The following is a 13,835-nucleotide window of genomic DNA, read 5'->3' as shown; positions in this document are numbered from 1 at the left end:
GGGTGGGTGACCACTTGGATCAGTCTGCGTAGGGACCGAGGGTGTGCGGTATTGGTCCTCGTTAAACTGTGCTACCGTAAAGTACTCGACTTCGCGCGCAGGTCGTCGGACTACCGAAGCGGGGGTGTCATCCCCTCCGCAGAGGATCAAAATTGTGATGGCATGTCTTCGGATCATCCTCCGGGATGTTTCCCAGACCGTCGCCAATAGCCCATTGTGCAGCTCTAGTGCGACGTAATTAACAACAACAACAAATTGAAAAGTTTTACGCACAGTTATAAAACTCATTTATTCAAAGATAATTTTACGTAAAAAATCATTTTTAATCATTGTTTATTTTATTTAATAATCGGCGAAACATTTTCGAACTGTAAAGCATACAAATTATTACATCCATTTAAAGAAAGTAATTTTGAATGGCAGAGTACAAAAGTTTGACGAAGTCGGTAGTGAAGTACCCGAGTAAATTAAATTTTTAAAAAGTCGTTTAAATAAAAAATTAATAATATTAAAAATTTGATTTCTTAAGATCCAATCAACCAATTTCGTTCACCTAAATGTTTCCTAAGTTATGCCTGATAAACAGCAGAAGAAAACTATTTCAGCCTTCTTTGTAACCTAGGAGCACAAATGAAAAGCACAAGCTCCTTCTGTTCATGAGGTATTGAGTTAAAACCCCTGACTGACCTGATCAACCTGAGAATGTCATTTTCACGTTTTCTTTTTTTCGTCCTGTAATTTAATTGTCCATCGGTCCTGTAATTTAATTGGAGGAACCTGAAATGTTCAATAAGTGTATAATTAATGAGAATTATCTTCATACTTTTGCCGGAAAATTGATGTTGTACTGGAAAGAGCTTTAAGAATAAAACGCAGCATGAAGGAAATTATTATTTTTTGTACATATCTTTTTGCTTTTTAGAAAACATTTTTGTTTATTTTAAGATAGATAGTATACCATATATTTTGGGCTAAGTTTATTTAATCACATTACTACAAATATCCTTAAAAGTAAGAGGAATTGACAATTAAAAATGGGCGGAGCTTCTAATGAAGAGGGGTTTCACGCTTACAAACAAGTGGGTAGTAAGAGGCATACAGTTGAGATGAGTTTAAGCCTGAAAGACCGTTGGAGTTTTAGATATGATGGGGGATCGAGGTGTTCACCTTCCAATAAGGTGAACCAGGTTCGAATCCCAGCAACGGTTGGTCAATACGAATTCCGCATCCGGCTTGTACCGAACACAGTGCTGGCGCAAAATAACTTCAGTGGTAGACGGATCATTGGTTAGAGTCTCTTTGCCGTCAGGTTAACCGTGGAAGGTTTTTTCTCTCCATGTAATGCAAATGCGGGTTAATTCCATTAAAAAGTCCATCACGAAGGCAAATTTCTCCTCAATACTTGATTCAGGGGTTCTCTTGTCTTTTGGATTGGATGCGAAATTGCAAGGTAATGGAGCTGAATATAAAAGTCGCAAACCCTAAAATTGGGTCCGCGATTTTGGTCGCATTCATGATGTAGAAGATTAAGGCGGTCCTAAAGTGGATTCTAGCCTCAAACTTGAAAACTAGATGGCGCTGAAAATCACACCCCGCCTCAGGCTAAGATCTAGTTTAGCCTTTCCCAAAAAGATTCTAACTCATAGTTGATTGGCTATCTCAAAAAGAGCTATTCTACCTTTTAACAGTTTCTAGATGTAAATAAATCAATGTATCGCAATGATGTATATTGATGTAAATATGTAAAGAACGACTTCTAGTATCGTAAAACAAATAATCTTAGATTAATAAATGAAATGAATTTAACTGGAGAATTTAATTTACACTTAAGTTTAAAATGATTTTTAATAAAATATGAGCTGAAACACCATAAATTATTAGTAATTATTTATTCATGTTTGCATGAACCAGTTTGTTATTCTAAAACATTATCCTAAAACAACAATTTTTTATGCTTTATTCGACAACAAATATTCAGTTTGAAAAATGCGAGGAAGTTATCTAATATTTGCAATTTTATGTGCTTAAGAAATTAAATACATCGGAAATATGTTTCTTTCCTTTGAAATAACTTCAATGTTTTTCATAAGTGAACATTCACACTTGAATATATGTTTAAATTGATTGCTGACATTGTCTGGGCATGAATATACGGTCAAATTGATATCTCTTATTCATAATGACTAGTATAAATACATAACTCTTGTTTATGCTCAGCTGCAGCCACAGGGATCTTTTAACTTTAGAACAAACGTTTCTATTCTGTAAAGTAATTGTTAAAAATAATTGCGGAATTTCTACAAACTACTGTTTTTTTTTTTGCACTATTTTTTTTTTTCTTTTGAAAAAACACATTATGCTACAAAGTACACAAAAAGTAGCAATTATTGTACATAGTTTCACTACTTCTAGTACATTACTTCAGATCTCTGTTTTTTCCCTATAAAAATTAGGTAAATATTGTTAACCCATGTTTATTAACAGGTAGTGGTTTGTTATTTATAACTGATTGGAATATATGATTTCTATATTGTAGATATGATTTCTTTCTACGTATCATTTATTGAATAATTAACTACTCAATTTATTGGTAATATTATTTAATATTTTTGCATGTCCTTATCAGTCTTTCATGAAAAGAAAATTTTTTGATATTTAGTTTTTTTAAAAAAAAATTCTGCTTATTAAAGCTTATCTGCTATTTGAGTGTTTTTGTGTATATTGTGCAGCTGCAATAAAGTTATAGTGTCCAATGATACATACAAGGAGATGTTCACAAAAGTGGCATAAACAATAAGACTTTGTTCTGAAGATGGTAAAAACCATAAGAAAATGATTTATTTTACAAAACAACAAAAACTAAGGGAAATCTTACTTTTTTATAGAGTGAAAAAACTATACGAAAACATGGTTTTTCCTAGGACCGTAAAAACTTCATATGGTCAATACTGCTCTGAACCATGCATCTGCACAGAATCTTGCTCTCCCTACAGCAATGCGCAATAAATGAAATTGCATCTTGCAAATAAAAGTTGACGAAAAAAGAGCTTTATGCTAATATATTTTTCTTAATGTTTGTGTTAGGGCACCACATAATGAATAAAATATGCTGATTATTTTAGTCTTTGGTAATTATAAAATAAATTTCTTTAAAATAGATTGTGTAGATAATTGCTTATATTTTCTTTCTTTTTAATGAAAAAAACTATCTTATGAACCAAATGATGCAATGCAAGAAATTTTTATTTATTTTTTGAACATTTGTTATAAACTTTAAAAGTATTTGTACTCATGTTAAGTAAAGGAATATATTAAGTACAGAGTATCTTTTAAATGTACAGAGAGTTCTTTTAAGCGGTTTTAGTTCTACTACTTTTAAGCATTGTTCGACAACAAATTTATGGCTTAAGGACCAAATGTATGGCATTTGAGAAATAATTACCCTTTAATATTTTCAGGCAATTACACATATTTTTTAATCAAACTTCCTTGTTACAGATTTAATAAATAATATAAATTTTTCACCTAAGTAACCTAATAGAATATAATTAAATTTAAGAATATAATAAAAAGTAGCCTTACAAACTGTAATTAAATATAAAAAAATCTATTAGGTGCTTTTGTAATAAATATGTAAAACACACGTTTGTTCATTTAATGGTTGAAATGAATAATATAATGTTATTTTTTGTAATTGTATATATGCTCTAATACCTTAATAGATTATTTTTGAAAAATCGCTTGCATGCATAAATAACAAATGATGCATTTTTTAAACTAAGCTAGATAACATTAAATTAACATAAAAAATTATGTTTCATTCCGTAACCACTCTCCTTTCCTAAGATATATGGGTTATTTAAATAAAATTTTAAAGCCATAGTCATATCAACAAAATTTCATAAGATTCATCTTTATTTTGATGAAGAAAAAAAAAATTCTAAAAAAAAATTTAATTACACAATAAATTAAGATTACATTACACATATCTGTAAAAAGTAATTTTTAAGATATGGAAAAAAAAATAATCATATTTTTCAGTTAGTTGGCTATCTGTTGATCACAAAAGCAAAGTATTACAAGTGGTGAACTTCAACATTTTTTTTCCCTGTGGTTTTTTATAAAAGAGTTTCATATTTTAATCTAAAATAATCACCCTTTCAAAAAAAGAAGAAAAAAAATGAAAAATACATAAGTTAACAATCAAACTCTATATGAGTTTCAAAAAGGAAAATTTTTAAAATTTATTCAAATAATAGAAAGTAAGAGGACACTGTTTCAAAAAATCATTAAGTTTTTCAACCCTTAAAATCAGTTAGGTTAATAAAACTAATATTTTCCAGTCGGTGTCATTAACAAATCAACGAGGCTGTTTTAGAGATTTCAAGTAATCAAACTGTTTTAAAAGAAAAAAAATCTGATTTTTCTTAAATAAAAAATATTTTCCTCGTTTAATCATAAAAAACCATTCTAATTTAATACTATTTTATTTTCATGTGGACATAAAAGTAGAATAAATGCCTATTTTTGACCCTCGTAAGATAAGAAACTAAATTCCCACATATATTATTAGAAATGCGAGGAACGTTCTTTGATGAAGTTTATCGAAAGAAGTAAGGTTGAGGGATTTTCGGTGGAGATCAAAGTTATTTACGAAAGTGGTACGCCCTGTTTTTTTGTGTACCAAAAATTGAATTATTTCCTTCGGTTTAAAAAAAAAAACTTTTTTAAAGAATATTTTTTTTATTTCTTTTTCAGTTTTGTATCTGATAGGTCGTCCATGAAGGAAATAGGTTATATTTCAATTAACAACAGAATGTAGATAAATTGTGCTCGAGGCATTTTGAAATAATTATACAATATGGGCATTTTAGCTTGTCTTAAATGTGTGGTCTTAAATTTCGATTTACCATAAATATCAACTGAGAGAAGGATTCTGATTGTAACGGTCAGAAAACGAAGAATACTTGTATTATCATCTAATAAAATTTCTGAACTCTAGCTACAGGGAAAGTGATAGGAATTCCGATTGCGAGAAGCCTATAAGTCTTTTGACAGATAAAATATGCAAAAGCGTACACGTTATCAGTTCTTTAAAAAAGTTCTTCTTTACAGGTTTTTGGTTTTTCTTAAAATTGATACACTGATTTGTAATCAAAAAATTAAATTGATTTATAGTTGTACTTTTAAACCTAGTGTGCACATAAGTTGAATAGAAATTATGTTTTTTTTTAAATTTTTAATGCGTAATTGTACCCTTAGATTTTCAATTTAAAAACTGACACCGAATTAAGTGCATATCAGTTTCTACAAAAATAAAAGAAATGAAAAGTTATGTTTCTCATTTATTAATTTTATAAACTATGTAGTACAAGTAGTCAAAAAAAAAAGAAGAAAAAAAATTATTCTTTTAGACGTTAGTCACTCACTTCGAACAAACCACTTTCGTATTATATTTCTATTAACGGCGAACATTTATCCCACAATTTTTAAAAACGATTCGCCCCGCATTTTTTATTTTAGATCTGATTAAATATATTTTCCCATTTTTAGCCTACTTGTTTTTAAGATATTTACTTTATTTTCCAAGTAGTAAATTATTTATTTAAAATTTTTAAGTTATTTTTTTTGGATTCTCTTATAGAAATTTTATAACTCATTAGTTTGATTGAAAAGTTGTTCAAAATCTAACACAGTTCTGATTATTACTAAATATATAGAAAACATAGATTAATTAGGCTAAGGTTGGAAGTAGAAATGTAATCGCTTCGGCTAGAGCTCCTAAAACTTAAAAGAACTTAAAGAAATTATAATTTTTTTCTGAATAATTTAAAGGAATCGCGTCAACTACTTATATATTTGTTATTTAATCATCTAATTGTGAGCCAATGGACGCTATTAACACACTCTATTACAACTTGTCAAATAAATCATACGTTACATTCAAATTAAACAAAAATAGGATAATTCGTTTCAAATTAAATTTATTGTGCAAATGGGTTAAAAGAATAATTTCTAGTTTCAGGGAATAGGGACATAATTACACATCGTCTATGAATGGAATTTAAATACACTTCTCCCTCAGTGTTATTGTTCAAAAACAGGTTTTTTTTACAGACATTCCAACCCCACTTCCTCTGACCTCGAGGATGCTACTTGCCAAGAAATTTACCTCAAGCAAAGCTCATATTCTTTTCGTTCCTGTGTTGAACATAAAGCTACCTAAAAGTACCTAGAACTTAGATTATTCGCGTGAAAGTTTTCAATAAATCAACGATTCTTTCTTTACACAATTTTTTTCCAATAAAACTTTAATAGAAAATATAATAATTTTTGTAAAAACAATTAAATAAACTATCTTAATAATTGAGTGTTAGGGTTTTAATAAGTCAAGTACAAAATTTTTTGCAAAGCCTTATAATTTAGAACTTCTAATATTTTTCAAATCAATATATAACTTAAAGTTTCTGTGTCTTTTAGTTCCAATGCTAATCGGTGGCGTAACTAACTAGTGGAGAACAAGATAGGACTCCTATCCCTGAGCACCAATATCTTGAAAATGATTAAAATTAAATTATAGACTAAAATGCTCTTTTTTAAAAGTTTAATTTGCTAATTATAAGCCTCATAACTTCTTCAAATTTCTATTTTCTTTACCAAAAAATTGAACAAGATGTTTATTATTATTGATGTTTATTTTGCATGAAGAGCATTTTCTATTATTTTTTACAAATTGGTAATATATTCAATGGAGAATGTCTTTAGGAAAACCGCATATCGTTCAATAAAAAATATCAAAGTATAATATAAGAACTACATCAGTATAATATACACTGTTAAATTTTAAACTAAATCGAATTAAAATTGATAAAGTTACTTAAAAATCACTGTGTAAAGCTGCAACATTTTATTCAAAGAAAAATTTAAAAAATAATTACAATTGCGTTTTATTTAAGTTTTAACCATAAGTAGAGCAAAAACTTAATTTGGCCTTGGATGCCCAATTAGTAAAAGTTCATACGCTGGTATTTTATTAATTTCACAAAATCATATGACTCATTGAAACTAGCTTGCGTACAGCCGAGAAAATCTTTTATTATGTATTTAGATTTTTCGGAATAAAAGATACAAAATCAAATTTTGCTCAAGCAGTAATTTCTACATGAAGTAAAGATAATAAATAAAATTTTATTTCATTCACGCTAAAAATGCATTTAAATTTTTGACGTGGCATTATTTTATTATAAATTTTAATAATGCTATTTGCTGCTGTAAAAATTACAATCCAAATATTTATATATATATCTGTGTGTACACACTATTTTTAAAAATTAAATTAAAGCAAATTTAACAAAAATGAATTTATAAACTGCCAAATTAAACGGTTTTTGCAAATAATCTGTAATGGAAATTAATTTTTCATGTAACGCTTTAGAGCAGGGTTTCTTAACCTGTGGTTCATGGACCCCTTAGGGGTCCATTTGTCATACATTGGGGGTCCGCCGACCATTTTTAAGACGATTGGATCAATAATATTTAAATAACATTGATCTTTTTTTTCTTCTAAAAGATGAATATACATACATATTTGAAACTAGGTGATTGAGATACCCCAAATTCAATGCGGACCCTCTAATATCCCTGTCATATTTTTAACATTCTCCACCAACCGACTTTAGTTTGCAGCAGCAGGGCAACCCCCTGATTACGTCCGATTTGTTATTTTTATAATCCTCTATCAACCCCTCATTTTTTATGAGCCGTCCCTTTGCTCTTAGATATGCCAGCAATCCTCCATAATGTGAGGAAAAGAACATTCGCAAACCATAAAAAAATTTAACATTTTCAAAAACACAAAGTAGCCTTCGAATTTTATTTCAATTGAAAATAAAGTAAAGTAAAAATAATTAATGATTTTTGCAATAATTTTTTTAAAGGGGGTGATCTGTGACTTCTTAAAATTTTTTAAAAAGGGTCCATTATACCAAAAAGGTTAAGAAACACTGCTTTAGAGTTTTCAACGCTAATCACTAAGGCCCGGATTTTGATGACATTTGCATTTTTGGACACTTTTTGTCCTTTAGAGCATTTTTTGAGATTTATAGGGCATTTTCTTGAAATTTTGGGGCGTATTTTGCATTTTAAAGCATTTTTTAAATTTTTTGTTAATTTTTTCTAATTTTTACTACTTTTTATAATTTTTTATTACTACACTGGCTTTCAAACAATGAAGAAAATCTCTAGGATATTAAAAGGTGAAGCAACATCTTTTCAAATTGAAGAAGAATTGTCAGTAAGTGTGACCGTCCTTTTCAAGTACACACCAATAACATCAGTAGACGTTGAAAGAAGCTTCTCCTGGTATAAAAATTTGCTTTCAGACAAGAGACTCTCGTTTACATTTCAAAATATTAAAAAAAAAAAATTAATAATCCTCTGTAATTCTGATATTTAGTAATATTATGAGATGGAAGTTGTTATATTCACTTAAGTTTCTATGCAAAATGAAAATGTTTTGGAGTCAACATATTTTCCTTTTTTTTTGTTGCTATTTTAGGATATAAAATATATTTTTCAAACTTTAATGAACGTAGAACAAGTATTGCATTGCTTCATATTTTTTGAAACGACTCATAATAATTTTAAAGAGTAAAACATTGTTTTAGTTCATTATTTTTACTTCTATTTAAGTCATGTCATAAGGCATTTTTAGCGCAATTTTTTCATTTTATGGGCATTTTTTGCAGTTTGTAAGGGCATTTTTTGCACTTTTTAAGGGAATTAATTGAGATTTTTTAGGTCATCAAAATCCGGGCTCTACTAATCACATATTATGTATCCTTAGCTTCCGAGCTAAAATAATTTTGCCAATTCTAGTGTTTAATTTTTTAAGAAAATCTCTAGCTCACAAGTTATTTTCATTTAAATTCTGTAAAATATATTTTTATTCAAACTTTCTGGGTGTTCTTTGATGTTTTCTAATGTACTAATGTTTGCTAAAAATTAAGTAAAAAAGATATTTTTATTGTGGATTTGAAGTTAATATTCATGTTAAAAAAAAAATTTCGAATTTTTATAAAAAATACAATAACGTACAAAATCTCGATTAAGTATAAAAACGGAATTAATTATCAATGAAAAAAAAAACAACTCTTTTCTTTTATCACCGAAAGGTTTATTTTTATTAATAATTGAATTAAATTGCGATCGAAATTTATACTACTTTCCGACTAGCTAACGTACTCGTATCTCTTCCGGAGCTCCTGACAACACAAATCGTATCTATTCCGGAGCTAATTGACAACACAAATCGTTCCCTGATCACAGCAGAGTTTATTACCATTTTATCCGCAAATAGAACAATCACCACTAAATATCTTGAACTCTTTCTGAGAACCAAAGTGCTCTAAATGCAACCATTATTCTATTGACAAAACAAGCTGCGTTATCTCCTAGATCATTGGTTCCCAAACTTTTTTGTCTCGTAGACCCCCGCTTACCTGATATTAATTTTTTGTAAATTCATCAACTTCAAATGTATTTTTGACAGCTGGTATAGTGCTACTTACTGTGACAGACATAAATTTTTAACTGTAGAGAAGTGTAGTGTGAAAAACTTAAGAAAAAACACATGTTAATTTTATACATTTATTAATTAAATTCAAATTAAAACGAGTCAAATTAAAATTTATTATCTGTTATATAAAATAACTAAGCAATAAATAAATGCTTTTAGAGGGAGGGATGAACCTGATACTTTAATAAGTAATTATCAACATTTGGCATCCGTTTAGTAAGGTTTAATCTCAAATCTCATCAGTAAATGACAGGGCCGGATTTAAGCTTGGTGGAGCCCTTATAAGTTCAATTCTATTTCTGTACACCTAAAGTAAACTGTCATTATTTTTTATTGTTGAGTATTAACATTAAATTTTTTTAAAAATTTGATATTACTTTATTGTTAAATATATTAATTGTGATGAGACTATAATGTAGAACCTTTCTTTTATTGCACATATTTTTTGAACGATAGAAAAAAGTTACAACAGAAACAAATTTTAAGCACAGAGTAAAAATTTGGCATGCTGGAAGAGCCACTATATATTTAACAGAGTTTTTTTAAATTTCATTTTGAATATATTTTATTTGCAATTTTTAAATGATTTTTTGCTAATTTTTTCTCAATTGTTTTTTCTTTACGATTCTCAATTGTTCACGACTACCAATGTTTATCTCGGTAGCCTTGTAATTTTGAACCGAAGCCAGAAGACAAGGGAACTGCTGGATCAGTACCCAGAGGTATTTCTTATGAGAACTTGGAGGACTTTGTGACCCCAACAGATTTAACATGCGTCAGTCACCATTTTATACATGGTTATTCTTCTGCCGGCTGGATTCAAACTCCAATTTTCACGAACACGTGTCAAGAGCCCCATCAACCAGGCTATCCCGCCCACATTTATTAATTTATTTTATAACAGTCATTGCACAGCCAACCCAGTTTCGAGTTTACGACTACTAATATTCAAATCAGTAGCCTTGTCAATTCCCAATCCAGCAGTCCCTACACCCTGGAGCAGGTGAGGGCCGTTATATTAATACTGTTTGTAAAAATAAAAAGAACATTTCGTAAGCTGATATTATTTAATTGATGTTTACATTAAAAATATTTCTTCATTACTTTTGCTTTCTTTTTAATTGTTTCAAGTACATTTGTTAAATTTTAGTGCAAAAATAAAAATTGTCATTATTTATGTAAATTTTTGGCTTATATTTTTAAGGATTTATTAAAGGGTCTATTAAATATCAGAGAGAATAAATGTAATATGGGTGTGAAGTATCAGCTCGTCTCTTTGTGTATAGTGGCTAGGATGTGCAAGAGCAGCATCCAGTCAAAACGAGCATTCAACATATCAATGAAACACACTAATGCTTTATATCAATTAGTTTTAGATAATTACAATTGTAGAATATGGAATGAATTTTATTATGAAATGGAATGTTTTAAAAGACAACTATCTGTTAATGTTAAACATTTTAATCAACGAAAAAACAGAACCAATATTGGGAATAATTACTGATAAATTTTGTGACAGAAAAAAAATTAAAGCCTGATCGATTTCAGAATTTTAGAAACGCCTTCTAGTTTTACCAATCAAATAGGTTTCGATGTCTTTCATACCACCTGTCTCATTTGTGATTCAACATTATCATTTCTGTTTCGTTCTTACTTAATATTAATATGATTGCGACAGTTAATTTGCATACCTCTTTTACTACATTTTTCGAGGAGTTTAAAAATATAATATTGAGGATTTTAACTGAAATTTGCTTTTTTTGTATGCCTCTTTCATTACGTCATCATCACATCCACACGCAACTGTCTCCTCTAAATAATGCTATGTAAAATGAGATTGCAAAACAAACGTGTGTAGTTATTTAATTTCATATTCAAAAGTAATTGTTTTTTGAATTGACAATTTCAGTCATTTTAGATATTTTTAAGTGCTATTTAAAACTGCTGCATATCACATGAAAGCATTGAATATATAATTTGTACACTTTTAAAGTAAAACAAAAGGAAAATTCTGATCCTTAGAAACAGATATTAAATAGTCTAATGATCGAATGAAGGGGTTAAAAAAAAAACTTTTTTATCTTTTAAACTAAAAAATTTATTTATAAATAATTTATTAATACTTAAATTGCTTGAAAGATGATATGTTTCATTCTAATGACAATGAAGTTTTTTTGTTTTATTCAGTCATTTATTTATATTTATTATGTCCGATAATGCAGAAAAGAAGCATTTTGGGCTTCTGAGGGCCCTTGTCATCTCGGGGCCCCAAGCTACAGCTTATACGTAAATCCGGCCTTGGTAAATGATGTCCAGTCTGTTTCTTTCTTTTTTTGTTAGGAGATTAGCAATTAAATTAGAAATGTTTTAAAACATTAAGCTAATGCATTACTATATTATTTCATATTTTTAACGAAAGCTGCTTATTATTTCTTGTAACAGCATATTCCATTATTCAATATTATGAATATTTCGTTTTTTTGTTTTTTATACTTATTATTTAAAAGATAAATACAGAAAGCATCACTATTAAAGTAACTTAAAAAATTATTAAATTAAAGATATTAAAATATGAAAAAATTATCAGTTTGTGAAACTAACAAATCTTCTCTTTTTTTTTAAACTTTAATTTATTTGAAACGATTCATTTCGCAACAAGTCACTACTCACAATTATGTGAACCAAATAAATAATTAGGTGATCAGCAAATGTCGTCGAATACGGAATAAATTATTCGGAAAATCAATAAAACAATGTTTGTTTCGTGTCCTAATTTTTTTTAAAGTACCAATTTTTCTTTACTTAAAGAAAAATAAAATAAAAACTCTTTTTGGATTGTATAAAAAGTATCAAAGTCAAAAATCTTAATAATTACCATATTAATATAAATTTGAGGTTCACTTTTATTTTCGATGTTGAGCTGGAATAAAAGATTATTACTGATGTAACGAATGTTTGAATTAGAGTTGTACCATATCCTAAAATTTTACTGGGTTTGAGTACCCCATAAATAAAGAAAAGAAAAGAGAGACTTTGCAGTGAACGAGCCATTAGACAATGCCAACCTTCATCTATCAAAAGGTATCTCAAAATTGAATCAAGTTATCATGTTTTATATATAAGTGAATTGATGTTAAAAAATAGTAGTGGTAGTTACGCCACAATTCATCCCCTCTGTATTTGTGAAAGACCAGGAGAGCTGGATTAAGGTCACCAGGTTTTGAGCTTTAGCCATGAGAGTTGTATTAAGTTCATGGCTGTGTGTAGTGAATCGATGTTTAATAATCATATTGGTAGTTACACCACATGTTTTTAATAAATTTTGTGATTTAAGTCTGTTATTAAACACACCAAAATAAAATTTATAATTTTAGTTCCAAATTGCATAACCTAAGGTAAAAATATAAATAGAGACAAGTTTCCTAATATAGTGAAGATTTCATGGAGAGGGAATCCATCAAAGCTAAAAAATAATCATTTCACAAAAAAAAAAAAAAAAAAAAAAAATATTCAATTTAAATATCAAAAAAAAAAAAAAAAAATTTCAACAATTTCAGTTCAATTGTTACAACTTGGATCAAGACATAAAAAGTACCTCCTAAGAAATGAGATTAGAAATATGATTTTCATAACCATATAACATATATTTTTTGTCTCAATTCCTTTAATTTAAGGAGAAAATTTTAATTTAACTCATCATTTTGGGTAAAAATAAGGTAAATATTTTGAATAAGAGGTAAAAACAATCTACCATGGCAAATAATTTTAATAAAATGTTTCTGATGGTCAATTGAGCAAATACAAAAAAAAAAAAAAAAAAAAAAAAAAGTCAACTATATTTCTGGACTGCATTTCTTAATTAGTGGTTACATTTAAAACTTTTGTTACATTTAAAAGAATAAAGTTTTTTTTTTTTAAATGAAAACGTAAAAAAATTGCCAAAGGAAGTAAAATTTTAAATTATATAAAAACAGGAAGACTGAAAAAGAATTTCGTAGTTCGAACACAAAACCTAACTTTCGTCACTATTTGTATAATAACATTTACAGGATTTAGATTGGTCATTTTATTCAACTATATCACTATATAAAATTATTTTGAAAAAAGTAGTAAAGAATATTTGCAGAATTCTAATGCAAAGAGTGTTAATTTAAACCTCTTAGGCTTTGATCGAACTGCTGCAGAATTTTTAAAGTTTTTGCTATCAGATAAACAACACTAAATATGTATAATGGTTATTAAACAACAAATTATTTAA

The sequence above is a fragment of the Parasteatoda tepidariorum genome, chromosome 2, assembly GCF_982258835.1.
Source record: "Parasteatoda tepidariorum strain Cologne lab strain chromosome 2, Ptep-v5.0, whole genome shotgun sequence".
Taxonomy (NCBI): domain Eukaryota; kingdom Metazoa; phylum Arthropoda; class Arachnida; order Araneae; family Theridiidae; genus Parasteatoda; species Parasteatoda tepidariorum.
This window is presented reverse-complemented; position numbering follows the sequence as displayed.